At 35.1% G+C, this 25,609-nt stretch overlaps 1 pseudogene; it reads left to right on the top strand.

The window, feature by feature from the left end:
- The first annotated feature begins 21 nt into the window (after positions 1-21).
- LOC149223949 (pentatricopeptide repeat-containing protein At1g73710-like) lies at positions 22-25,224 on the top strand (annotated as a pseudogene).
- The last annotated feature ends 385 nt before the right edge of the window (positions 25,225-25,609 follow it).

Here is a 25,609-nt window from a genome sequence, read left to right as displayed (position 1 = left end):
GTTTGCCCTACACGCTGCCAATCAACTTCACGGCACTACAGCCTCATCCCGCCAGGATACGATTCAGGCCGCGCAGGAGGTTTCCTTGTTACGAGTCTCCGTAATCTGTTATTATTTCATTCATGTTTTGCCTTTGCCTATCAAACAGAAGAAATGCTAGCGCAGTCATTAGTAGACATCCCTTCTTCTTCGGCCCTAAACACAGGATATGTTTATCTTTATCCTTATTGCAATACACATCCCAGGAGGGCTAAGAGGAAACAGAAATACAAGCAACATTTTCAATCTGTTCATGTTTCTCCAGGTACGGAAGGCCATCGTTATCCACCAAAAGAGTCTCACAAGAGCACACTAGTAAAGTCAAGTTCCGGGTGCAGAAATGTAACAAAGAAAATGGAAACTAAAAGAAAAAGCTCACACAAATCGTATGGTGGGTGTATCCCAACCATTTTGCAAGCTTTGGATTCTACAGAGAACATTGACGAAGCGCTTGAACCTTGGGAAGCAAACCTCAGTGCAAAAGAGCGAAGCATTATCCTAAAGGAGCAGTGGGACTGGGAAAGAGCAGTTCAGATTTTTAAGTGGTTTCAGAAGAAAGAGTGCTATGAAGTTAATGTTATTCACTATAATATCCTGCTTAGAATTCTAGGAAGAGCACAGAAATGGGATCAACTGAAAAAGTTTTGGGAAGAAATGGTTAAAGACAAGGTCTTGCCTACCGCCACTACCTATGGTACTCTTATAGATGTGTATGGGAAAGCTGGTCTCAAAGAAGAGGCTCTTCTCTGGCTGGATCGCATGATATCACAAGGTCTCTGGCCAGATGAGGTCATCGTGAACACGGTAGTCCATATTTTGAAGAAGGCAAGGGAATCTGAGAAAGCTGAACAGTTCTTCAGGGACTGGTCTTCTGGGAAAATCTTTCTAGGAAATACTACAAATGTTTGTTCATCTAAATCAGAGCCTGATCGACAACGACAGAAGGATTTCTTCTATATTAGTCGTCGTTGTGAAGTAAAAAATCATTTTGAGGACCCAGTGGGTAAAAGGGACTGCTCTCCAAATAATTTTCCTGAAGGAGTGCTCATTAAAGGGTTATTAGATGATAAGTGCATGGATCCTTGCAGAGAGAATGATCAAGTTCAGAGGCCAGGCAGTTCTTACATGTATAATACATTAATTGATACATATGGGAAGGCAGGCTGCCTAAAAGAAGCTTCCAAGTTATTTTCTGAGATGTTAAAAGAAGGAATAAGCCCAAATGTTGTAACATTCAATACCATGATTCACATCTGTGGATCTTATGGATATCTTGACGAAGCAGATGCCCTTATGGTGAAAATGGAAGAGCTTCATTGCTTGCCTGACACAAGGACGTATAACACTCTTATAGCATTGCATGCTCAAAATGACAATATTGATAAAGCATTTTGTTACTTCACAAAGATGAAGGAAGCAGGGCTCGTTCCTGATACTGTGGGTTGTCGAACTATTTTATATGCATTTTGTATTAGACACATGGTCAGTGAAGTAGAAGCTGTTGTCAGGGAGATGGATGGATTGGGCGTTCATGTGGATGAGTACTCTGAATCAGCTGTTATTAGGATGTATATAGATCTGGGGATGCTTGAGAAAGCATGGGCATGGTTTGAAAGGTTCCATCTTGCTGGAGGAGTGAGCTGTGAATGCTATGCTGCCAATATTGATGCATATGGGGAACAGGGTTATTGGTTAGAAGCTGAAAAGGTGTTTAAGTGCAGTCAAGAAAGAGGCGAGGGTCAAACTGTATTAGAATTTAATGTCATGATCAAGGCCTATGGGATTGCAAAAGTCCATGAGAAAGTGTTGAGGTTGTTTGAAAGAATGGAAGTTCAAGGGGTTTTGCCTGACAGATGTACATATGCTTCTGTCATTCAGACATTTGCAAGTTCAGGACTTCTAGATGAATCAAAACACTTTATTACCAAAAAGCAGGAAGCAGGGTTTGTGCCTAACTGTTCATCATTTTGTGCTGTTATTGCCGCCTATGGAAGATTGGGTTGAGCTGCAGAGGCAGAGAAGATGTTTGAAAAGATGGTTAACGCAGGTGTGAAGCTAGATGTTTTTGTTTATGGTGCCTTGATAAATGCATTTGTTGAAGCTGGATGTGTGGAAGAAGCTGTACGTTACTTTCAAATAATGCAAAATGCTGGTTTTGCAGGGAACTCTGTGGTGTATAGTTCTTTGATTAAGGTTTATAGTAAACGTGGTTTTTTGAAGGAAGCACAAGAAACGTACAAACGCATACAGAAATTGGGTGTTGAGCCAGATGCCTTTTTATCAGGCTGTATGCTTGACCTTTATGCTCGCACTGATATGGTGACTGAAGCACAAGAAGTATTCAAAGTCTTGAAGGAAAAGCAGCAGGCAAATGAATTTTCTTTTTCCATGATGTTGTCCTTATACAAAAAGAATGGAAGGCTTAATGAAGCCACTGAAATTGCAAAGGAAATGTTAGAATCGGGATTTCTTACTAACGTTCTTTCTTTTAATAGTGTCATTAGCCTGTTCATTGCAGATGGAAGATTGAGAGAGGCTGCTGAAGTTTTTCATCAAATGTTAAAACTAAAGGCTTCACCCAATGAGAATACATACAAAACACTGGGCATTCTTCTGAAGAGAGGAGGCAGTAGAGCAGCGCGATGTTGCACGTAAAAGTGGGCTTCCACATGGTATTCATGCCTTGAGAATGACAATCTTTTCTGCAATGGGGATGCATGCTGAAGCTTTGGAAGCTTGTGATGAACTGAGAGCTTCTGGGTTGGATTTTGATGTGTCTTCTTACAATGCTGTTATATATGCACTTGGTAGTGCTCGGAGGATTAATGAAGCTTACAACATGTTCATGATCATGCAAGCCAAAGGTCTTGAACCAGATACAATTACTTATGCAAGTATGACAATTAGCTATGGGAAGCTAGGGTTGGTAGACGGTGTTAGGAGAATGTTTTACAAAATGAAACAGAAGGGTTTTCAGCCAAACGAATTCACGTTCAAGGCAATTATAGACGCCTATAAAAGTGCTGGGAAGTTTGCTTTACCCAGATTTGTTACCTAGGAGAGGGAGTTCATGCATCAGTTGCAAGATCATGGTCACATTATATAAGATTATGCAGATCTGGTTTCGAGCTCCATTTCATGTGCAAAGATTTTAAAAGGAAGTTGGCATATCCTGTATTCATGCTGTTGTGTCTTTTAACATTTTGTAAAATTGTAACAGGTTATTTTTTTTTGGGAAATTTAAATCTATGCTCCTTGTATAGAGAAATTGTGGATAAAAGGGTACTAGTAGTTCTTTTAGTGTATAACAAAAATGAAAATAAAAAGACATTGGTCATTCCCTCCTCCAATATAAATTAAGGCTTTGAAAACAGAGGAACATTTGCACATCTTATCTTGATATAGATAGTGTTCCAGTGTTAAATATCTGCTAACTGATCTGATTGCAGGTTGCAGAGATTAAGGATCAAGATATAGTGTGTCATGTCAAAAACAATGCAACTCTTGTTGGTCCATTGTTTAGAATGCATGCCACTCAAGTTCATATTGATATGGATAATTTAGGCCTTATGATTTGTAAGTCAAAGTTATTTTCACATAAAGAATCGTTGTTGATATGGCAATGGTTGTCTTCCTTCCCTTTTGTTCTAATGTCTTCTCTCTCAATTTAACAATCTTCCTTGATTGAAAGAGTTGTGGGTACATATGATCCCTGACGATCATTCAGTTCAATATTTGATGGCCTTGAAGCTCCTAAACCCAATTTCATGTTGTTCTTGCCTGTACAATAAAAATGGTCCCATACCAGTCACTATTTCTTTGACAACGACAGTGTAAACACAAGAAGTAGCATAGAGAAAATGTCTTAAATTCAAGATATTAAAAGGAATGAATGCAAGGTTTTAGAGACAATTCAGATCGATCCAAAGAAAGATGCAGGAAAATGTAATATTTTCAAAGGAAAATGGATCATGGCCCAAAAGGGCCTCTATACAGAGGCAAGACCTATCATATATTCAATGGATAGCTGCTCTGACATGGAATACTTGTAACAGAGATGGAAACCAAATGGTTGCACCCTGCCTTGTTTCAATTTTAACATCATTCTTAGAATTCGTAAGAATTTGTGCACAATTCTGCAGCACAACAATTATTCGATAGAATGCCTGAAAGAGATGTGGTGTCATGGACTAATCTTGTAAAGGGATATGGTCAGACTGAGTTGGAAAAGGTTATAAGATATTTTAAAATCTTAAGCCCAATGCATGCCTTCTCATATAACAATCACATTGTCTAAGATAATTCAGTTTGTCAGATAAATTTTGTATCTTTTGGGTGAATTATGTTAGGGCAGGTAGAATCTGCCATGCATAGCTTCTCTTGAAATCTTATACACGCAGCCTTAAATAACTATGCTCTTCTGACACTGTTTTTGTGAATATCCTAGCAGAGGAACATTTGCACATCTTATCTTGATATAGATAGAGTTCCAGTGTTAAATATCTGCTAACTGATCTGATTGCAGGTTGCAGAGATTAAGGATCAAGATATAGTGTGTCGTGTCAAAAACAGTGCAACTCTTGTTGGTCCATTGTTTAGAATGCGTGCCACTCAAGTTCATGTTGATCTTCTGACACTGAGTGATACAGATAAGCACGTAAGTAATTGCAAGCATGGATATTACTGTGTTAGTTGCCAATATAGTTATAATTTTTTTAGACAGAGGGTCCATGGTCATGACTGACTGGAATTGTTTTAATGCTGCAATTTCATTTTTAGCACATAGAACTACAATTGGGTAATGTCGAATGGTTTAGTTTTTTGTTGCAATTGATGGGTCAAAATTCACTGTTTTTTCTAGGTTTTCAAGTCAGATATTAATGAATATTGGCCAGGGAAGAGTCATCAATGAAGATTTCGGAAATGTAAGAGTTACCTAAATATGGGTTGAGAAAAATGTCTGTGTGAAGCCCAATTGGTGTAGAATTTATGCCAATATCAAGCACGTACAAATTTTGTAGGTTGCATGGGCATAGATTCTCAATGATTTTAGAGATTATTCTTTTCCCTTCGGCATTATTTGCCTTTCACACAGTTTGCTTTGCTTTGTTTAGTTTTGTGTTGCTAATGAAATTGTGTTTTGCAGTCAGCAAAAGTCTTGAAAGTTGTCTATCAACTGGAAAAAATATTAGAAGCAAACTGTGACAGCATTCACAGAAATAAATAGCCATCAGATCATATATCCGACATTAACTTATCAAGAAAGAAGGTTCAGAACATATACAGTTTCCACAGAAATGGCAGTACTCTTCTATTACTTTTCTTCAAGGATAGGGCATTGTTTAATGAAATCCATTGAATTAATATATGAATTTAGGGTATCATGGTTCAGAACAACATAATGTTCAAATGTGAAGCCAAAGAAATTATATAAGATTACCTTGCTCCTTTCTTACTATTTTTCTCTTTATAAACTAGCCATTTGGAACTTTGATGTTACACATTGAAATTCTAGTATCATCCACCTGTTTAATTCTCACCTTGGGGCATCTGCAATATTTGACGACATAATGCCTTTAGAAGCACATAGTTTGTTTGACTGCCTATCCACTAGTTAGTTTGTCTATGCTCATTATGCTAAATTCTATCTTACACCTTGAACAGGCTTTACTTGTAGTTTACTAAATCCAATGGCTGATTTTTTGGGTATCCGACACTTGATTAATTCTCACCTTGGGCAATCTTTGACAACATAATGCCCTCTAGAAGCTTATAGAATCCAATTTTTAACATATTTTCACTCTTTTTATCACTAGGAGTGCTTAATTCAAACAATGGTGAGACCATTTGGATGTTAGAAACCTAATGCTAATTTTCTATTTGTCCCCAACCTAATGAATATTATATTGGTGATAGCATATCTTTAAAATGAACATATTGAGTTAATTTCCCTTATATAAAGGTCTTCCTTATTTATTCATAATCTTTGAATTTCAATTACATCATTGTTCTCATCCTTTGTCAAATGTTCATCAAGCAATGTCGGAAGACAGTATTGGCATCCATCAAGGACCTTAGGATAAACCTTATAAACTGAAAGCATGCAATCTGTAACTAACATGAAATCAAAGTGTCAAATAAATTAATTTGTGCATTTGCTAATTGTGGTAACCCTCGCTCTTCAAATATTAGATAGTTCAAGCTTTGATCTCATGAAATAAATGTAACCTTACAAATTGCAGAGCACTAGTCTATTTTTGTGCTAAAGTTTATTGTGCATCATGTGATTTCATTATGACAAGGTTTGTAATTTGATTTATTTCTGTTGTTTGTACTTTTAAGGTTATTGCATCTTGGGGAGTTCGCAACAACATTGACTTTCTTTCTTTGTCTTATACACGACATGCTGAAGACATTATACAAGTAAGAAATATGACATAAAATCTACATTCTTGCTCATGTTCTGAGCTTGTGATGTTACTTCTAGCAACTATGATGGATCTCACACAAAATTTTCTGTCAAGTTGTTTTTCTAGAAACAAGTTATAGCAACACCGTCAATGCTTTTCGAACAGATTGTGTGCCAAGAGGGAATCCATGCCCTCTTCAGAGGAGTAATAGATAATATTATGTTAAGAGTAGTAAGGGCTGGAGTTCTTGCACTATATGATCAGCTTCAGTGACTAGTTCTGAGTAAGTCGAACAAGTCAATATTGATATGTAGCAGATGCATGGATAGTGTTTGACAAAATGCCTGAACGGGATGTGGTGTCATGGAATACTATGATTGTTGGATATACTAAAAATGGTTATTGTCAGGAGGAATTAAGGCTTTATGGCTGGATGCAATGGACAGCTATAGAGGCGGATCATGTTACCTTTTCCAGTGTACTTGGTGCGTGTGCTGGCCCAGAAGCTCTGCAGCAAGGAAATGAATTGCATGGCCATGTAATTAGAAATGGGTTTGACCTAGAGGACCCCATAGGGAATGCTCTTCTTACTATGTTATGAATGTCCTAGCTTCTACGCATGTTTATCATTCCCTACATTAGTGTTCCTTGGCCTTGATTTATACTATATTGGAAAAGGTTATGAGATATTTTACAATCTTAAGCCCAATGCACGCCTTCTCATGTAACAATCACATTGTCCAAGATAAATCAGTTTGTCAGATAAATTTTGTATCTTTTGGGTGAACTATGTCAAGGCAGTTAGAACCTGCCATGCATATCTTCTCTTGAAATCTTCTACACGTAACCTTAAATAATTATGCTTGAAATACCATCTATATCAATGAAATATGATCACATGACGTGTCACCATTGGCATACCACCCAACAACACTGCATTATGCAAATTTTTAGCAATACTATACTCAATGTAACCCCTATTCGACATTTTTTGTAAAATTATGGCCGATATGAAGAAATGAATTAGGTAGAAATTCAATCTGTCTTATGAAAATGTCACTAACTATCCAGGTATGTTTTTGCTATGTATGCACCCTAGATTACACCGATGCTATGTATGCACCCTAGATTAAACATCAAATATTTTACTAATCCCCTCTGCTTTTGCATTTTTCCATTTTTCTCTATCAAACATATGCTTGTCACAAAAGGCAAGTAATTGCTTATGCTTGCAGTCATACTATTTTTTATGAGACGATTTGCAATTAGCATTACAATAATCAGTGCAAGAACAGAGTCCATTCGAGAATCAATGGAAACAATTTGCATCTCTCACAACAATTCCCTTCCCGGTGATCATCAGAATGAGCTTTGTGGCATTGTGGCAACGCCCTCAAACGCGAAGGTTCTTGGTAATATGAATAGATGATCTAGCCATTTGTTGATGATAAAAAATACACACCGGTAAAGAAACAAAATTGCATAAAACTTTGACTTCTTTCTTCTATGCTGTTGTTTCTTATGTCATTTGCATAAAATTTTGACTTCTTTCTTCTATGCTATTGTTTTTAGTGAGAGAGTCAAGGACTCAATTAATTATTAATTATCATTAATTAATTATTAACATGATTATGCCAGTGTATGTGGTTGATATATGTTTATCCACGCATTTCAACCACATTTATTAATGTAATTGTGTTAATAATAGTCACATGATATTATATAAGAGTGTACATTGTAGATGTGATTTTAAATTCTGTGTAAACATTTTCAAAACATTGTTTCTTTATTTTTCCCACATGGATTTATGCCTATCAATATAGTAAAAATTATATTGAAAATATTCATGTAAAAAATAATGATACAATGATATTTATTATTAATATCAAATATCAAATCCAATTTTTTTTTTTTCATTGAACAAGCTTTCATTATATTATCAAAGAGAAAATGAGTACAAAATTCGTCTTAACAAGCCCTTCTCTCTCATTCCGAACATACTTTTTGAGAATAGGGCATGGAGGTAAACAGAGACACTCGATGCCAACGTTTATTTCCAATTGGCCTATTAGCCATGCCATATGTAAACAAAATTGAACTTAAACTAGAGAAGGAGTCAACATATTAAGGAAGCAGGTTGGGAGGAAACACACGAGGAGTAGCAAAGTAGTCTGCATGTTCATGCATGTGGAAGTCTTTGTGTTCCACCCTTGCTTCCAGAGTTCGAAGGTGATCGTTGGTGCGATGATGTTGTCGTGTCATGTTATCTAAGATGTCTAATATTTCATTTGAACATGCTGAAGATCATTGATGTAGGCTACTAGTTCATTGCAATCTGCATGGCATTGTTCGCAGTTGGGCTACCAAAGATTCCAAGGTAGCTAGCGCTATTACATGGCCTGGGGAGCGAGCGGGGTAAATTGCAGCATCCTCCTATGTTTCCCTGTTGGCCACTCTTTATGCCTCTACCACTCTTCTCGACAAAGAGTAGCCCCCCCCTCGAGAACAACCCCTCTGTCGCGGCATGGAGGCAGACCAAGGAAAACTGAAGGCAGGCATGGCAGGACCACTGTGCCCCTAGGAGCCTGAATGAAACATTACAAGGGGCCCGCAGAAAAACCTCCCCTTAGACAAGAAACATCAATTGATACATAAATGCACAAGAGAAATGAGGTAAGAGAATGAATTACCAAACCCGAAGATGTCATAACTGGAAATGCTCCACCAATCCTTTTGTCGTTCGTCGTCACCAACCCAACTCGTGCCCATGTATAATGTTCCCCTCCAAACTAGGAACAATCTGGCTATTGGGCCACTGTGAGTGTTAGTGAGAACCAACACTATACAGACCGTTCCAACCCGGAAAGAGCCAACCAAGAGAAATCTCCACTAAACCTTCAGCTTAGAATAAAACCGCGTGCGAGGTAAATAGCAAATAGAACAAAGAAGACTAACAAATAAATAATTATACTAAGAGTCGAGGCAAGACCCCTCCTCTATTGACAACACAAGTTGCTCAATGGATAGACCAGAGTACCCAAGGGTAGAGCTCGAAGCCTTGACCACCTCCGACATTCCGGGATCCCACAAGCATCCTCGACCAAGACTTCCCCTCATTCCAGATTATCCCATTCCCCGCAGTTCTCGCTTGCCCGATTTCATGATCTCAGTTGCCATCCTTCTCATTATAGGTTGGTTTTCTATGCTTCTCCTTATAGTTTTATAATCAAAACTTTATTAATGAACGATCAATAATGCATGGATCCATTCCTTTCATTATAGGTTAGTTTTCTATCCTTCTCCTGAGAGTTTTCTAATCAAAACTTTATTAATGAACGATCAATAATGCATGGATCTATTCCTTTTATAAATATGTATGTGATTATAAAAATTCTCTTTTTTCTAACATGAATTACTTATGTTTTTATGATGACTAATAAACAACCTATTAGTATAGTTAATAATATTAAAATGATATATATAATATTTATAAGAATTTCATTTATTTTTAAATAATTAAGTATTTACTAATTATAAAAATACAATTTATATCTTTTTACCAATAAAACTAAAACTAAAGAGTAATAATTTCAACTCTAATACTAAATTAAAAATTACAAATCACTAAAACAATGTGTTTTAATTTTTAAGAATCATTTAACCATTTTATTGAATGTTTTCTGAATATTCGAGTCTCACAATTATACATATCCTTTTAAATAGTTTAAGCATAAGGAATATTTATAATAACTATGGAATACTCCTGTTTTGTAATTCTACCTAGCATATTTAATATATATTTTTATTTTTATTTTTGTAAAAATTGATAATTATACTTATGTAATGATTGATTGAGTATTGAAAAGTAATGTTTAATTAATTATCTATTATTTTAGTTAACAAAATGTCAATATCATTAACAATTTATATAATTTGGGTGTGGGGTTTTTGCAAGAATATGATAGCCTTAAAAGTAGTAATGGGGCCATCAATATTGTGTGCTTTCTTAAGAATGTGCACACAACCATGGGCATTCAACATGGGTTGAGTTGTCAACTAGGATGGTAATCAGTTTCCATCTCGACATGGTTGAGGAATGCACACATTCCTAGATTTTTAGGAACATGCATGTGTTATATGAATGGACACATGTTCTTAGGAATACACATGCATTCCTAGTGAGATTGGTTATTTATGCACCTATGAATCATTTTTTACCATATTGGGAGTGTGGGACACACTTTTTGGAGATATTGAGCAATTTGGTTGATTCATGAACAACCTCTAATGCTAAATAAATGCCATACATTATCTTTGGAGTCCAAGTGAGAATTCTATTATTTTTATTTATTTATTTAGTTTGGTTTAAAACAAGAAAAAATACCCAAAATAATATTGTAAACACAATAACTATATTTGGTTGTATTAATATTAGTTAATATGGAGCTTAATCAAAGCCTAAACCAATCATTATCAAACCAAAATTGAGAACAATGAAACCTGAACCAAGAACCAAGAAATCCAAATGATGAAATTGATGCATCTTTGGCTACATTGAAGTCACCGACCAGGATCTCCAAAACACCATAGAATAGTCATAATTATCTTTGGCAAGTTCGTTAAACTCAATTTTATCATCCATCCCCAATACCCATAGCCAGTTAACCAATATTTCTAATTATAGGGCTATAATATATGAAAACTATAGGATTGGTCTAAACCTAAAGAATATCATCCATCCTCAACACCCAAAGCCAGTTTACCAATATTTCTAATTATAGGGCTATAATATATGAAAACTATAGGATTGGTCTAAACCTAAAGAAAAAAATTAGAGACCTCAACATAACTAAACAATATTTGTTGTCTTTTTTCATTGCCCCAAGAAACAACCAACCTTTACTAGTTAATAAAAAACATTTTTGTATGGACGTGTGCACCTACAAACCATTTCAAGTCTCGTATTTTCGTTTATTAATTGAAATATTAAAAATGTACATGCATGATCCTTCACTTTCTTAATTCTCCTCTTTTCACCCTTCATATCATTCACCACCATCCATTACTCACCCATCAAGTATCCATCTTTATTGTCACATTGCTTTGATGTTTGTTCTTACTTACCTCAATTGGGGAACTTCCATCATTAGTACAACCCATGGGTGTTGATCATCACCCTCCTCCATAATCATCACCATAGCATCCACCTATAGGAGCTTCATCTATAGGCCACCCAATGAGGTCCCTATTTTGACTCTAATTATTCTATTCCTCATGGTTTCCTTAGAGAACTCCCATGTCGTTCCATGACCAATAGTCCATGATAGTAGCTTAGTGGATGCAATAGTAGATGTTCCGTCTGAGTCGGTTATGTAGCTAATTACACCACCCACAACTGAATCTCCATCAGTGGGTGAAACATTCACAGTGACATCGTCCATCAATTATATTTTCCTTTATGATGAATTGAATTGATTCAAGGAATTTCTTGTTTAAATATTTTGATTTCATTCTTGTGACTATTGGAGTGGTATATAGTAGAAAGGTGGGGAATGTTGAGGGGGACAGTTCCCTCATGACTAATTATATCATCTTCGATGATTTTCCTAGACTTGAATCATAAGAGAATGGGAATGGTGTTTCTTCATTGGAGTCCCAAGAGAGATGAAGCATGCCCTAAAAAGAAAATTGAGTTCCTTCTTCTAATAAGAGGATAAAGATCAACTTATAGTATGGAAATGACGATGGTGAGGCTAGAACTAGTCAATGAGTGACCAATGAGTTCCATTTTCTATATACAACACCATATGTTATACGATCATATATATGCATGTGATGTCCTTTATATATCAAATTTATTTTCTATATTTGTTGCCATATTCCATACATACATGTTTAGGCAACATGTTTCATATGTATATCGAGCACATTGTGCCATTTTTTTAAAATGTAGATTTGAGATAATTTTGAGAGAGAGAGAGAGAGAGAGTAATTCATGACAAACATACCATGAATTTAAGTGTTTTCTTATTTGATACTGTAGTGTTAGATTTTGCACATAATATTCTCATTGATGACAAATAATGTCCTTGATGTGAAAGGGGATTACTAAGAAAGAAACAATATTCCATAGGAAGTAGTATGATACCATGATATCTTGCATGTCCTCATCAAGTGAAGTAAAAGAGGTTTGAATTCTATTGATTTTTTATCATAGTTATCTAGTGAATCTATGGATGATGTGCTTCAATATTCCTTTCTGAAACATTGCCAACAATATATCCCACTTGAAAAAAATCCTCCTGGTTGAGAAGTTATGATCATTTGAAGTTGATAGACATAAAAATAATAAATTGGTTAAATAACGAGCACCTTAACGGAAAATCCATGGATATGTTGTGAAATCCATGGAGGATATCACTTAGGCATGCACATTTTTTAATATATTAAATTTTGAGCATCTTTGTCAATATCTAGCCATCAAAATTCTAATGAATGTGTTGATGGGTTGGAATGTACCACCAACAGCTAGGGGGTCTTCTCTATGTGGAGTCCCAATTAGATCTCACACCAATTGGGATAGGAGCCCCATCCGGTATGTGGGCTTGGCTGCTACCATGGAAGTTTTCGCTCTTGGTTGTCAAATGAAAAAGGGTTAGAGTGAGGGAAAGAATGAAATTTCGAGACAATGAAACAAAATCAGCCCAAGATTGAGAAACTACAAAAAGAGGTACAATCAAGTCACAACAACAATAAGAAAGAGTATGCCATGAGAAGGATTAGTGAGCCAAATCCCAAGAAGACATACATGAACAAGAACATACTAGAGGTTGATTGCAAGTTAGTTCAGACTAGATCAATGACATGGGAAGAAATAGGTAAGAACATATTCGAAATAAAACATACATGCAACAACTATGAATCAATCCATTACATATTCCATATATGAAAGCACGCATACAAGTACAATGAAAACATTAGACAACCAATACAACCACCATGAGTAACCATGGGAAATAATTCCAAACACGAAGAACATCTTACTAATGCTACTGCAAATTCAAGTACATATCTTGAAATTTTTTGAATCCCAATAATGGAACATGGGTTACTCATGTTATTTCCCAATTCAAAACCCTAGCACCTCTATCCTATCTGCCAAGAGTTGAGTGCCTCTAGCTCTCAAGCACAAATTAACTATCTAATCCTAACCTAAAATAAAGTGCTAAAGTCCCTCTCAAATGAGGCATGAGGAGTTGGGAGGATGACCTTTCACCTCCTCCTGTGACCTTTCATCTACCCTCATGACTCTTGACCTTCCTCACTATTCTCTCATGCTCAATGACTATTACATGCCTAATTCATCTCATCTAGGTTGTTGGCATTATGATGGGAAATAATTACATTCTAATGATAGAGAACTTGTGAGGAGAATAAAGAAGTTGGAAACTCTAATGCATGTTTCCAATGTTTTTCAACAGATACAATGATTCATACAAGCAGATGAACAGAGTGGTGATGCTCATTTGCCACATTGATTGTTCATTTTCTTGCTAATACATTTGTCATTAATGTTGGTGCAGTTCCTTGAGCAACCTAGTGGGGTTGGTTTACTTGTCCACAGAAACCTTAGTTGTGTAGCTTCTTGCAAGAAACCCTACGTTTCTTCATGCAAATATTCTACCTTCACACAAATGACACTAGTCATTGACACCTTTAAAATAATAACATTAAAATGAATAATTAACTGACTAAAAGAAAGAAATTAATTGGACCCCCGTAAAGTCCCCTCTTGTGAAACATTGTCGTCAGAGCAAGTGGATTTTGCATGGTATTTCTAGCCTTCCAATCATTGTCTACCAACTTTGAGACTCATAGTTTGCTACCATTGGAGGTGCCGTCTTTTTATTTGAAATATTTCTCTAAACCTTCTTTCAGGAGTAGTCCAAAATGATAGGAAATTTTCATACATAGGCCACCAACTAAAACCCTTGGCAAGGTCCCTTTTCCTTCCATTTATTCATCTAAACAGAGGGCATATTTTAGGTAAACTGGATCCCTATGTATTAACCTTGATTGGAGTCGACCTTGAGGTGCATGAGTATTCTTGTTCACTTTGTGTGCTTCATGATAAGTTGGCTGCATATGAGGTCTCCGGGAAAGTCACTGTCTTAAAGGAGATCGCACTTTAAGGTTCACCTTTTGTGATTTTGCAACCCTAAAGTAACAGAGTGTAAGGACGGGTCATGCGGTCACATTTTAGTGTGAGTCACACTTATCAATAGGTACTAATCCTGAAATATTCTACCCCAAACTTACATGTGATTTCATGTTTGTCATTTCCTTAGTTACTTTGCATCCCTTGAATGAAATATGCCCATCATACCCCTAAAACATATGCTTCCAGTGCAGCATTCGATAACCTATTAGAGGCATGAGTTTATGAGTATGACCAAGAGACACCATTGCATCTTAATTCTCCCTTTCAACTCATGTCTTAGCACAATTTACTGGGCATAAGCACCATTTCCATTACATGTTCCTCACGGTGTCAACATGTTGCTTAACAACTCATAGTGCTTATAACCAACTTAAGATGATATACGGTTGCTTCATATATGTGTTAACAGAGAGCCTGTGCACCAAGTCTCCTATCAATACCTTCCATGCATCGTTCGAATAATTCCAAACCCATGTCATAATTCAATTTATATTTATTACACATCATTGTCATTCCTTGTGGACATTGATACTATAAGGTTTCAAATTTCTGCATAGTGTTAAAACCGATGTTCCACGGTAGCATTGAGTGGTTTTGATAGCGTGTGTTATTTCTTCTAGATACTGAATTTCACAAACTTCCATTATGAATTGGAAGACGCCCACATTATGTGATTTTCAATGACAAAGATCTCAACCTTTGCTTTGGAAATTCCCTATGTGTTCACCATGCGAGAGGATTTGTTTTTTGGGAGCATGAACTGCATGCTGAGGGCAATGGTAACATTGTCGGACTATTAAGGTTGCTCCTAGTTCCATGTTGAATTTCTTGGCCTAGGTATTAATTCAAAGCTAAATCTGAAATTGTGTTCCTCCCTGGTTAAATCATGGCGTCCACTATTCGATGCTTGAGTAGGTCGCATTTTCGAACCGTGATTTACATGTGTCAGGTATGATTTTAATAAGGTCACCAAGTCACATAATATGAGAGAATGCATGGAACATTAGCTACACCAAGTGCGACTATGTGACTTGGTGACTTGGGAATAGGTCACAGAGTCGCGAAACAAAATGGGTCCTATTTACTAGGCATATTGTTGGAAAATCATTACGACCTAGCGAACTAAGAATATGGTGAAGGTCGCATCGAAGTTTGGCAGCATGCGAATTGTGACCTAGTGGAACTTTTCTATTACATGTTACATTTTCCATATGATCTCACCACCATATCGACACATAAATTTCAATATGCATTTTACATCAAATTTGGTTACCATCTCGTATATATTCCTCCTCTTTTCATCATAAGAGAAGCCTTTGTTCCTAAGACTCCAAAACAGTCTTTTAATTATAGGCCCAACAATAACATCATGGTCGTTTCCTCTTCAGAATCGACATGCCTCGATGCCAAATATCTTAATCTATGGTATCGGTTATGTCCTTTGCAATGCTGCTAAAAGGGATCTAGAATTGGACATGTTACTCATGTCATTACTTATATATCCTCCTCTCAACTGCACTAAAAATCACTTGATCTCTACCATTTGTTGTCTTACGATTATTTAATGTATCACTCCTTTGTATGCAAACACCAAAAAAATGCAACCCAAAGGATAGCCTCATAAGTGATAGGTTCCTTGAGTTATTTTTCAACTCATCGTGTTGTTTCTTATATGCTCAACTCGTGGATTTGTCACCACTTTGTGCTTCATCACTAAAGCATGGTTTTATGCACAACGTGATTTTGTCTAGAACGTTGCATATACATGGTTGCAGAACTTTGATCTTTGATGCCTCACTTGTTTGATGCATCTGACATGTGTTCAACATGTTTTCAATAGGTTAACAAAACATGGTCTTAATGCTTCTAACACTATTTTGATAGTTGCATTGTCCTCAACACGTTTTCCTCATTGCATAGTTAAATCAACAACGTATTGTAATACTTCGAGTAATAACAACTTTCCCTTGGCACATATTTCTTGGCAATGCATTGAGATCTCCCTTCTAGTATATTTTCTTGTGTACAACTACCAGTGCAATCCGAGTTATTATTCTTGATGCATCTCACTTTCAACATTGACACCCAAGTATACGAAATATCGTTGCGCCTTTTGGTGAGACTTTGTGTTTTGTTCTCCTAAACCACCAATGATTGATAACATGTCTTTTCCCATAGAAAGATAACATATTCCCTTTTCCTTAGTGGGCTTACTACATGCTACCCTTCTTAGTGCCATGCTTCACTCTCATCTTATGATTCATTGTATGAAAGCCCAAACATATGGTGATCAAAAGGACCTACGATGTCCAATTGCAAGACGGTAAGAACTTATGAAGTAATTCTCATATGAATATAATTAATGATTCTTTTAAACGACTTTAAGGAATTGGATTCTAATGCTTTGTCTATTTTCAAATTAAAGAGCAAGCCTTAAACATACAAAAAAGAGCAAAGGCCTTGGAAGACATAATTTGATTATCCTTAATTAAACTAGGCCTGGAAATAATTACAGTACATGCCTTTAGGTGACTTTGCAAACAACACTAGTTCAAGTATTCAAAGGTTTTCTTGAAAGCATAATCATGCCAAGCAGAATATAAAACTTTAGCAACCTAGTCTTTCACGCAGAGATTTCCTCTTGAAAAAATTAAACACTTGTGCACATGAATATGCAAAGGTATGATGATGTGACCAAGACAATTTACAATAAGCTTAAAATTTGATGTGTTGCGAGGAAGATAATGCACATCCAGAGAGGATTATCGAGCCAATCATGACTTAGTCCTTCAATGAAGGTGCTAGTAGATTAGGGTTTGGACAAGGTTTAAGAAAATGATAATTATCCTAATGCTCTCACACTTATAAAGACCAAATGTGGCATGATTAAAAACACAAAACACTTGCCAATATTTTGTAATATATCCCATGAAACGTAGGACCCGCAAATGGAAAAGAAGATCGCAATTTTATGGGGATGGTGATGAAACCATGATACTTTAAATGAGATGTTAAAATGCATAGGATTTGAGAAATATGCATTATGTGGGCATAAGTAGTAATAGGGTTTGAGGATAATTGAGGAATTGGGAAATTTACCAATTTGGAGCATGATCACAACCTTTAAGGCCTGAGGGGAGTGGAGGGGGACTTCAAATTTGAATATGTCCAAAAGTTTAGGCATTGTAGTAGTAGCTACAACAATTGTGAGCCACTGGTAGAATCCAACATCTCTGGCTGTGTCCTTATAGCATATTGAGTCTTTTGGATGTGGCAAGGAGGTATTGAACCAAGGACTATGTCTACTCCTAGGGTTGTTTGACCTTTTCCAAGCATGCCCTTCCCCTATGTCTCAGCTAGGTCCTGCTAGTCATTAAGCACAACATCAGAATTTCACAAACACTAGTAGTTAATAATGATGCAGAGAAATAGGTGCAGGGATTATTGTATTCATAATTTTAAAATAGGTTTATGGTGTTGCTCCACTGCCAGTAGGCCTGGACAGTACCCGAGTGTAGTCACTTCAAAAAATCACAAACGTCGCTTTGCTTCAAGCGAGCCTGGTCTATACCCCGTTGGAGATGTTGCATCACCTCTCTGTGCAGGAAGCCTTTCTTAATCCTTTACCCTTTATTTAACTTAATTTTCTTTCATGTGAAAATTAGCACTTATTAATGGGTGTTTATTATGCCAAGGAGGATGAGGGATCCTGGCTTATTTTACAAGCAAGAGAGGTTGTTTCTTGTTTTGACAGAAACTGAAAAATATTTTGATTTAGGTTTTCTCTCATGGCTTGTTTACACGTCACATCTCTAATCTATAGGTGAACAATGAACACATTCCAGGAAATATCCAGGACCAAGCTGGAAACAGAATTCAAGTTACAAATATAGCTCATTTGAACTAATTAGGGTTACCCATGAGTACCTTCTCGTATTTTCCTTGTTAATGAGATAGACTGATACGATACATGTTTTGGACGTAATTTTGATTACTGGTTCTATGAGAGGTTTCCTTTCAGAGCAACCATTACAACCACACACAACTGTGAGGGTTAGGGTTTCAACATTAAGGCAAGGTGACTGGGGAGATCTTCTAGGGTTTCATCATGTGCAAAGAGGCTAAAGAAATTCTTGTAAGGTTTGAGCATGTGCAAATAGGTGTAATAAAGCTAATCATAGAACGAAAGGCTCGAAGGGCTCTAATTTTTTGAAGGCTCATGCAATGGCATGCTACATAGAGAATAATGCAAGGCTAGGTCAATGCCCACTGTATTCTATGCAAGAAGACAAATCCATGATGTAATGCAGCAAGCAAGGCAATGATGCAATGTATGAAAATAATGCAGTGCAATGCAATGTCTATGCAAGAAAGAATCAACTAACTACAACTAAGAGTTCCATGCCATGCTTATGCAGAGAATGCAACACAAAAGATGAATGCATGCTTAAATTCCTAATGTCATGGAACAAATTAACTTCCTATGATAATGAAACATGACAAAGCATACCTAAACCTTAGCCATAAAAGAAAACTCTAATGACAAACAAACCCTAATAAGAAAAACCTAAAACCTAAATAGGCTAAACCCTAAAACTCTAATTTAACCAAAGAAGAGGTAGGGTCATGTGAAATCAAACTTCCAATGCATCCATCATAGCAGATCTCGACCTGCAAAGAAAAATACATCAGCAATTAGAACTGGCATAAAGAGTTGTGCAAAAACCAAAATGTTCACCTATGAAACATGCACGATAGCAAGAAGGTCATGTCTACTTACAGGAAAACATGCCAAAAAGTTCTTTTCAAGAGAAGCCATAGTGTTAACATGGTAAATAGAATTATAAACGTGAAAGCCATGATCATCCATCCATGAGACACATTCATCCATTCTTAACACTAAATTCAATGCAAGTGAAGCAAGATCTCGCCTAGTTGCAGAGGAATTTTCCAGATAGGATCCTTCAAGCCATTCAACAATCCTATCATGATATTGAGGATGATCAGCTTGATGACTTTGAAAACATGGTTGTTCATGAGGTGCAATTGAGATACCACAAGATTCAAGCATAGAAACCCTAATTTTGGAATCCCTAGTTTGAATTTGTCCATGGATTTCGTTGAGGGTGTGAGGAATTGACATAATCATTAGCAAGAGTTGAGGTGCCTCACCATCCTAACAAACTTTTAACTTTAAATGGATAAGTCATCAAACATCGATGGTTTCGTGAGATCAATAGGTGAATGCATATGCTCATCATAAGATGTGAGAGGAAAACCCTCAGTGAATATAATGTTCATTTGATGAGATGTATGAACACTGACAGGTTGACATTTCAAAAGATTAAATTCTCCAGATTTCCAAGAAGGAGGTGAATGAATCAAAAGAGTCTCATGAAAGACAGAAGTCAGGTGAGTGGACTGTAAGACATCAACTACTTGTATCTTATAACAATTTTCATTGGTTGGGAAACATTCAAAAGGATTTGAGACAATGATCGGCCTACTCTCTTCAACAAACAAATCAAGGCACAGAGGTTGATGCATATCATCTGAGAGAGGATGGAAAACTGTACTTAGAGAAACCCCGCTCGAAACAAAGGCTTTCCAGGATGATCTTGCATCCGGCAAGATGATGCTAAGAGGAGAGTGGGGATTCATCAAGATCATGAGAACCTAGCATAACCATTAGCGGAAGCTAAAGTGCCTCAACTTCTTGATGAGGCCCCAAGACTTCTAAGGGTGAATCATTAAATTCCATTCCCTTTGTAGGATCAACAGATGGATGCAAATGAGAATCATCATAGGTGTAAGCGAATATGTTTTCAATAGAATGGAAATTGTTGAGGCCACCAATTTGATCAGGTTTGGTATCTAACACATAAATATCTTCTTGGATTAAAAGTGAAGATGAATAAATGAAAGAACCATCTTGAATTGGTCGAGAAGTAAGGTCTTCTTCTTCACCTATTAAAGAGACAGATGGAAGAGATCAAGAACAAGAGATTCAACATTCTCACACTGTGATTATGAAAAATCACCCTCATGTACACGATCGAAATCAACATCAATAGGATAAATATTTGAATGATTTGTAGAACTCGCTGGTGTAGTAGACCCATGGAACAAATCCCTGTTATTAGGGTCCTATAATTTATAGGATAAATTGATGATTATCTATTGAGTTTTAAATGCCATATTGTAAATAATGTTTCATCCTGCAAATTATTTCCAAGGAAAAAGAAAAATAGAAAAGAAAAGTAAAAGAAAAAAGGGGATACAAAATATATATATGAAAAAATGAAAAAATATGAGAAAAATATGAGAAAAAAAGAAAAAAAAATGAAAATACCCAAGTGAGCAAATTTAAATGCCATTGCATTTTAAAAAATAAAAAATAATGCATGAGAAATACCTTTAACATGATGTGAACCAGGTTAAAATGCAACTTTAAAGTTAGATAAGTAGGATTAATTGGTTTAATCACACCATTTAAGCATTATTATATTTGGTAAATAAAGTTTGTTAAGTTTAATGTTTAACCAAATAATTTAATCGTGGTTAAAATATTTAAATAAAGGTTAAGTATTGGAGCACACAGTTTAATCGCGCTCAAACATTAGTGTTAATTATTTTTTTTAGTCAAATCACATTGTTAAATCACAATTGGGCTTCATTAATAAATTTATGTTTGATACGATGACATTGTCATCTTGTAATAAATAATGCAGAGTGAAGGAAGGCCACGATCTCGCCTTCCCAGATCAATGGTGGGTGATGAGTTCGGATCCCCCCATCCCTTCGACAGTTAACCGAGGGGGGAGGGTCCGAAAATTTATTTCACTGCAAACCATTTTTCCTATGTGTCACCCCCTAGTGCATTTTAGACCCCCTCCCCTCCCCATCCCCATCCCCATCCCCATTGAAAACCATTTAACCCCCTGAAATCCACTTTCCCTATTCATGCCTATTGTGGCCGTTGACTCTTGTGCTTCCGCTCGACTCCCCTTCTGTCAAGTGGCAGCTCCTGTCCCCACCTCACTCTTATACCATACTGCCACATAGAACCCTCCTATTCACTCATTTCCCTTTATGGTCACATCCTTTCCCCCCTCTACATCAACTCACCCCTGGTGTACCCATTATCTAACTATTCCATCCATACCCATTCCCATGATAACAGACCCACTCCCATTTAATGGCCAAATCGTAATGGTAGGCCATTTTTTCCTATAAAATAAACCAAAACCCATTCTGGCACCCTCTTCTTACTATTTCAATACAGTAGTGACTAGAGCCATTTCCAGTACCCGGTCAATAAACAAAGCTTATTACAGTGTCTAGTCATCTTACCAAACTGCCACTATGACCTATCCATAAATGAATTACCTCTGTACATCGAGCCACTAGTGTTCGACCAATTTATTCCCAGGTAAATTCCAAATTTACAGTTCTTTTCTATCGAGTATGGCTCCTAAAGGAAAAAAAAAAAAAGGTTACAGAAAAACCCCCTTTTACCCCCTGTCGTTGACTTGAACCATCAACCCCTAGTAGACCAAGAGTATAAGATTTTTGAAATGAGTTGTGAGTCTGACCTTTATCAACTTCACAATTGGTTAATGCAAAAATTCATAAACCTCAGTGATGAATTGGGTCTGTGGGAATCCTCCCTACCCACTTCATTTTCCCTCAAACCTATCATTTCCCTGAGTTGGTTTCATGGTGCCAATTCCGATATATTCCCAGTCAGAGGGAAATTGTGGCCCAAAATAATGACATCCTTTTCACAATCACATCTAAATCCATCTCCCAAATGCTCCAAGTGAAAAACTCTACCCCTCTGAAACCTTTTATAGTAGATTCCCTCATGGAATTCTACAAGAAACTCACCTTCCCATATAGAGCTAAGATCTTTGAAACATTTCTCCCTGAGGATGCCCAATTACCCAAGAAAAATCCCCCCTATTCATCCTCTATGTTCCCAGAGATGACCAAACAGATTATCTCAATTGTTTCATGTTTACTTGGCTATCAATCTGATCAATGGGTTGATGAAGCCATCATTGGTTTTTTGTCAATATTTACAATAGGTGAAAAACCCTCCATCTTCAACTACAATGAGTATCTCTTGTGTCTAGATGAATGAGTTACTGATCAAGAAAGAACAGTTATACATTAACCAATAAAAGAACATAACTGCCTGGAAAACTGAATTCAAACACACAAGTAGCAACACAGGATTTACATGGTAAAACCTTGACAGGGTATCAAGGAAACATCAATGGGGCAAGGGACTGGAATCTCTATTCAATCAATAATGATTCTCCATACAATAGTTTAGGCATTCATTTGGTTTTATATGTGCCTCTTAAGTTACATAACCGATGATTAGATATAAAACTAACTTGTTACATTTTACCCAAATTTACATAATTAGTTGTCAAACTTCCAACAAACTCCACCTTGACAACAATTTTCCTAATCCCTTGCCCATGCCCATTTATCATCTTTTCTGCAAGCCAAGAGAAGCTAAACACCATCGCAACTTCTCTACTATAATTGGCTTTGTGAATATGTCGGCACAATTCTCTTGCGTATGGACCTTTTGAAGAGCTACTTTTCCGCCATCGATCACATGTCTCAGAAAATGATAACTTACATCAATGTGCTTGGTTCTGCTGTGATAAGCAGGGATTTGTGGCCAAATGAATAGCACTTTGACTGTCACAAAGTATATTCACTTTCTCTTGCATCCTTCCAATCTCATCAAGCAGACCCTTTAACCAGATTGCTTCTTCACTGGCATGTGAAGCAGCTATATATTCAGCTTTGGTAGTGGACAAAGCAACTAATAATGTAAACTTTGAAATAGGAACTATAAACTCAAAATGGGAAATATGGCCAAAAAACCTCAAAAAACATCCAAAACAGTGCTAAAAACGAAAAGTGTTGATACTGGAATAACACCTTTTTTTTTTCTTGGGTAAATTTTCAACATGTTTTAAAAATGTTGGTGAAAACCAATTTTTTGCGCAAAAATTGTCCAAAAAACACCCTCAAAACAAAAAGTGTTAACATTGGGAAAACACCACCTTCTTTTTTTCAAAAGTAAAATTTCAACATTTCGAAATAATGGCATAAAATATTTTATCATGACTCCAAAAAACATTAAAATTAAAAAAAAAAATAATGAAAACATAAAAATTAAAAATAAAAAATTAAATTAAATAAAAATAATAATAAATAATAATAATAATAATAGTAATTAAAACAATGAAAAAACACCAAACAAAAAAAAGTTTAAAAAAATAAAAATAAAAATAAATACTAAAAAAAAGAAAATAAAAAAATCATAAAAATGTAAAAAAAATAAAAAAAAAAAAAAAAAAATAATGATAAGAATTAAAAAACTAAAAAAAAAAAAATGTTATAAACAAACAAATAGTAAAAAAAAATATTTAGAAAAAAATAATAATAATAATAATAAAATTGTAAAGCATAAAATAATAATAATAATAATAATAATAATTGGCAAAAGAAAAGAAAAAAAAAATATGGAAAAAAAAAAAAAACAACAACAACAACAACATTTAAAAAAAAAAACTAAAAATTAAGTAGGTAAAAATAGAAAAAAAAAAAAAAAAAAAAAAAAAAAAAAAAATTAAGAAAAAATTAAAAACAAACTAGATTTAAAAAAAACAGAAAATTAACAAAAAAAATAAATTAAAAACTACTAAAATTAAGACTAAAATGTTGACTACTTAAAAAAAAACAAATATAAAAAGATATATATACAAAGACAAAAATAAAAAATGTTAAAAAAAAAATTATCTCATAAATCATAAAAGAATTTGGGAAAAAAAAAACAAAATTATAAAAAACATATATATAAAATTAAGTAAGTAAAAATAGAGAAATTAAAAAAAAAAAACAAAAAAAATTAGCAAAAACTAGGAAAAAAATAAAATTAAAGCCAAACAACTCTTAAAAAAAAAACAGTGGAAAAAAAATAAAAAAAACTATTAAAATTAATATTAAAAAACAAAAATAAACTGAAATTGATATTAAAAATATTAAAAAGAAAATTATTTTAAAAACCAAAAAAAATTTAAAATATAGTTTTTTTTAAGCAATTTTTTTATTAAAAAAATTATTATTATTATTATTTTTTAAAGAATATTTTTTTTATTTAAAAAAAATCATTAAAAAAATTTAATTTTTTTTAAATGAATTTCATATTTTAATTTAAAATTTAAAAATTTTAAAAAATTATTTGAATAAAAAAATTAAAAAATTTTAAACATGGCACCCGCTCCCCCGCCACCCGTGGGCAGAGGGGCCTGCGGCCGCACCACCACGGGCAGTTAGGGGGCAAGCGGCCAATTCTCGGAATCGACCGCTCGTGTTGGCACGGCCGTGGGTAGAGGGCCTTCGCGAATCGCGCCCCCCCGGTTGCCCGTGGTGGTGCGGTTGTGGGCAGAGGGCTTGCGTGCATGCCCCTCCGCCCACGGCTGTGCCACCATTGGTGGCAGGGGAGCAGGCGACCACATTTAAAAATTTTTAATTTTTAATTTTTTAAATAATTTTTTAAAATTTTTAAATTTCAAATTAAAATATGAAATTTGTTTTAAAAAACAAAATAAAATTTTTTTAATGACTTTTTTTAAATAAAAAAAAAAATTATATATATATATATATATATATATATTAAAAATAATAATAATAATTTTTTAATAAAAAAAAGTTGTTTAAAAAAATTTTAATTTTTTGTTTAATATATATATATTAATTTTTAAATTTCAAATTAAAATATGAAATTTGTTTTAAAAAAATATTGTTTTAAAATAACAATAATAATTTTTTTAATAAAAAAAATTGTTTAAAAAAATTAAATTTTAAATTTTTTTTTTGGTTTTTTTACTATTTTCACATTCATTTA

The sequence above is a fragment of the Pinus tabuliformis genome, chromosome Q, assembly GCF_031772625.1.
Source record: "Pinus tabuliformis cultivar Carrire ecotype Pingquan chromosome Q, CPIR1, whole genome shotgun sequence".
In the NCBI taxonomy this organism is placed as follows: Eukaryota; Viridiplantae; Streptophyta; class Pinopsida; order Pinales; family Pinaceae; genus Pinus; species Pinus tabuliformis.
The sequence above is the reverse complement of the archived record's forward strand: the minus strand, read 5'-3'. Positions and strand labels throughout refer to the sequence as shown.